The sequence below is a fragment of the Chrysochloris asiatica genome, unplaced genomic scaffold (assembly GCF_000296735.1).
Source record: "Chrysochloris asiatica unplaced genomic scaffold, ChrAsi1.0 scaffold00033, whole genome shotgun sequence".
Lineage (NCBI taxonomy): Eukaryota > Metazoa > Chordata > Mammalia > Afrosoricida > Chrysochloridae > Chrysochloris > Chrysochloris asiatica.
Genome location: NW_006408551.1, coordinates 8,650,239 through 8,655,241, shown reverse-complemented (window position 1 = coordinate 8,655,241; position 5,003 = coordinate 8,650,239).

The window sequence follows — 5,003 nt, the reverse complement described above, 5'->3', positions numbered from 1 at the left end:
TATATATATACACACATATTACTATTGGTTTGATCTGTCTATACTACTTTTGACAGATATACAGATATATGCATACACAAGATACAAGTTACATATAATGATTTTTTAATGTGTTATAGCTTATATTTATATTTATCGTTTCCTGTTAATGCTATATTTAAGATTGTGTTAAACTCAGTTTATATTACTAATGCACACAATAATGAGTAGAGGGGAAATATGAATATGAAACTTGGTTTGTGGTGGTAGACGTCTTCCTGTCATTAAAAGTACGGCATAAATTATTAACTTACTACACAATGAAAGAGTAAAAATGAGTTCTTATTATGCTGCTGTTTAGTAATTGAGACAGACACTTAGATCCCATTATCTGATGCACACTTTATCTACAATATGGTTGATTTTTTTGGAATATCCTATAACAAAATCTACAATATTATACTTCATATTTCATTTTTCAGAAAGGGGTAGTGAACATGATGGAATGTGGTAATTGTTTCCATGTCATTGTTAGCCTAATTCTTCATCTATTTCTATCAAAAGTACCATTTTAATGATCACTGATCTCCTTCAGACAAAAGAATGATCATAACCTTCATTCAACAAATACATTTTTAAGTCCTCAATGAGCGAGGTCTAAAATGGTCTGTGTACTCTTACATATTTGTGTTTACTAGTGGAAGCAGATATTTTACTATTAGTAGAATTTCAATCTTAGAATGAAAACAATGTAAAGAATTCAGTAAGTGATAAGGTGTGTCATAGGTATAATATTTTATATTATTTCTTGAATTTATAATTATAGCAGAATACCTACTCTATCTGTGCCTAAAGCAGGAGCTGAAATCATCATATCTCACTTATTTTTACCAACTAAAATTATAATAAACTACTCTGGTATTTTTTCTTCATTTTCCTTTTTTTTTTGGTCCCCACATTCAAATACCATTTGGGGATTAATAACATCTCATTATTTAGCTGTGGTACTAGGCTATAGGAAGGGCTGTATCCATCTTCAGGTAGTCTAAAGAATGCTAAGAAACAACCACTCAATGATTATAAGGAAAGAAAACCTGCAGATTTTGTTCACACCAGGATTAAAAAAATATATATATTGATCTGCGTCTCAACAAGACTAAGAAGGTTGGTTGCATTATTAATCTAATACTGTTGATAACATCCCAGGTAAGCAAGAAACATATCCAATTTTAAATTGTATGATTAATTTACCTTGAACTTTGAACAGCCACTACTAACATAACATGTCTGTATGTATAATAAAATATTACTGAGAGAAGTGGTTGGTGTTTGATGACTTATGGAACAGAACTAAAAAGAAGCAGATATATTTAGGCACTGCAAAATCTATCAATTTCCCATTCAAAGAAAACACATACAAAGCTTTTTTTTTTTTTTTTTTTGAAAAAATGTCTTCCTAATATTTTGAAGTTCTCTACTTCTGATTAAAGTCCAGAAAATGACAACACAGCACGGAGTTTCAGAAGGAGTGTTGCTAATAGAATGAGAAAATGATTTCCTTGAGAACATCTGCTCACAGAGAATGGGAACTTCATATCAATATTCAAATTATCCCTGTAAATCTTACTTCTAGGTTCTTCCATATTGATTGTTCTCTCTGCCTAAGTAGAAAGATTGTTGTTAAGTGCCTTCGAGGAGTCAGTTCTGATTCATAGCGATCCTGTATAGGGTTTCCAAGAAGTAGCTGGTGAATTTGAACTGCCGACCTCACAATTCAAACAGACCTTGTGGTTCCAGTGTATTATTTTCTCACAACGCCACACCAGGACTCTTCCAAAAGCAGCAGCAACAGAGACATGCAGTTGTTGGTGCCTATGTTAGCGTAGTGGTTACAAATCGGGCTACAATCCTTAAGGTCAACAGTTCGAAACTACCAGCTTACCCGCGAGAGAAAGATGAGGCTTTCTGCTCCCGTAAAGATTTACAGCCTCGGAAACCCTGTACAGGGTGGCTATGAGTCGGAACCGACTCCACGGCACATAACCACCAACCACCATGTTTTAACAAGGGTTATATGGAGTCCTAAGGAGCTCTGGTAGCGTAGTGGTTACGAATCGGGCTGCGAACCTAAAGGTCAGCGGTTCGAAACTACCAGCTGCTCCGCGGGAGAGAGATGAGGCTTTCTACTCCCGGAAGGATTTACACCCTCGGAAACCCTGTACAGGGTCGCTATGGGTCGGAACCGACTCGACGGCACGTAACAACAACATATGGAGTCCTGGTTTGATATTGCAGGATAAGCACCGGTCCCCTTACTAGAGGTGGCAGTACAAGCCCACCAGTCAGTACACGGAAACCCTGCACAAGGTCCCTAGGAGTCAAAACGGACTCGAAAACACTCAACAACAACATATTTTCTATACAAGGAAATGAAAGCAGATAAATAAATGATTTGCTCAAAATTATACATTGTTGTTGTTAAGTGCCGGTGAGTCATTTTCCGACCTTTAGCCACCCAGTATTGGATTTCCTTGCGGTTCAAACTGACTTTGCAGTAGGGCGCATTAACCCACTGCGCCAAGCCAGGACTTCAAATTACACGTAGATGTTTGTTATCAATGTTGGACGGAAACCAATTATCTTGTCCGTTAATGAAAGCACGACTTCTACATAATGTTTAAGGTTAAAATATAAGAAAAGAGACAAAAATAGAGGCTTGGACGGTAATTACTGACGTGTTGTTTACTAGGCAGCACTAGCGTGGTGCTGCGGGTTAATGAGCTGGACTGCAAAGTCAGTTTGAACAGCAAGGTTGGCTGTTCAAGCTCCATAGCTGATCCTTGAAAATCCTATAAGGGATCGCTGTGGGTCACAAGTTTCAAAGTCTCTTCTGACATCCATTTTAATCTTTTCTTTCTTTCTTGTCTTCTTAATGACTCTTTGCTTTCTTCTTGTATGCTGTTCTTGATGTCATCCCACACCTCTTCTGGTCTTCGATCTTTACTGTCTAATGTATTTAAATCTATTCTTCAGATGATCTCTAAATCCAGGTGGGATATATTCAAGGTCATATTTTGGTTCTAGTGGATTTCTTTTCATTTTCTTCTGCTTCAGTCTGAATTTGCATATGAGCAATTGATGGTCTGTTCCACAATCTGCCCCTGGCCTTGTTTTGGCTGATAATGTGGAGCTTTTCCACAGACTCTTTCCGCAAATGTAATAAATTTGATTTCTGTGTATTCCAGCTGGTGAGGTCCATGTGTACAGACATTTCTTAATGCTGTTTAAAAAAGGTAGTTGAAATGAACAAATAATTGGCTTAGCAGAATTCTATCATGTGATCTCCAGCATCATTTTTATCTCCAAGGCCATATTTTCCAACTACTGATTCTGCTCTTTGTTTGCAACCTTTGCAATCCAATCACCAGTAATGATCAATATATCTTGATTGCATATTTGATCAATTTCAGATTGAAGAAGTTGGTACAGTTCTTCTATTTCATCCTCACTGACTTTATTGTCTGGTGTATAAATCTGAATAATAGTGGTATTAACTGGTTTTTCCTTTAGGCACATGGCTATTGTCCTATCACAGACAGCATTGTACCTCATGACAGATCTTGATATGTTCTTTTTGACGATGAATGCAACACCATTCCTGTTCAATTTGTCATTCCCAGCATAGTAAACCATGTGGTTATCAGATTCAAAATGGTGAATACCAGTCCATTTCAGCTCACCAATGCCAAGGATATTGATGTTTATGCATTCCATTTCATTTTTGACAATTTCCAGTTTTCCTAAATACATACTTTGTACATTCCATATTTGATTATTAATGGATGTTTTCAGCCATTTCTCTTCATTTTGAGTTGTGCCCCATTAGCAAATGAAGGTCCTGAGAGCTTTACTCCCTTTGCACCATCACGGTCAACTCTTCTTTGAACAAGTAGCTCTTTCCCAGCCTCATTTTGAGTGCCTTCCAAACTGAGGGGCTGGATCTTGGCTGAAAGTAGAGAATACCAGAAAGATGTTTATCTGTGCTTTATTAAGTATGCAAAGACTTTTGATTGTATGGATCATGACAAGCTATGGACAACATTGTGAAGTATGAGTATTCTGGAATACTTGTGCTCATAAGGAATCTATACAGGGACGAAGAGGCCAGTGTTCCCATGTTCTGTTCAAACATGTGAACACTGAGTGGTTTAAAATTAGGAAAGGTGTGTGACAGGGTTGCATTATTTCAACATACTTACTCAAACTGTATGCTGAGCAAATATCCCAAGAAGCTGGGGTATGTGAAAAAATGTGGCATTAAGATTGAAGGAAGACTCATTAACAACCTGTGATATTCAGAGGATACAACCTTCCTTGCTGAAAGTGAAGAGGACTAAAAATACTTACTGATGAATATCAAAGACCACAGCCTTCGATATGGATTACATCTCAATGTAAAGAAAACAAACATCCTCACCAATGGACCAATAAGCAACATTGTTTTCAATGCAGAAAAAATTGAAGTTGTCAAGGACTTCATTCTTCTTGGATCAACCATCAACACTCATGGAAGCAGTAGTCAAGAAATCAAATGACATATTGCATTAAGCAAATCTGCTACACAAGAACTTTTTAAAGTGTTGAAGAGCAAAGATGTCAGCTTGAGGACTAAGGTGTGCCTGACCCAAGCCATGGTATTTTCAATAACCTCATATGCACTCAAAAGTTGGAGAGTGAATAAGGCAGATAGTAGAAGAACTGATGCATTTGAGTTATGGTGTTGGAGGAGAATATTGAAAGTGCCATGGGCTGCCAAAAGAACAAACAGATCTGTTTTGGAAGAAGTGCAGCGAGAGTGCTCCTTGGAGGTCAGTATGACCAAGCTTCGTCTCTTGTACTTCATGCGTATTATCAGGAGGGAGCAGTCACTGGAGAAGGATATCATGTTTGGTAAAGTAGAGGGTCAGAGAAAAAGAGGAAGACACCCTGTGAGATGGATTGGCAAAGTGGCAGCGTCAATGGGC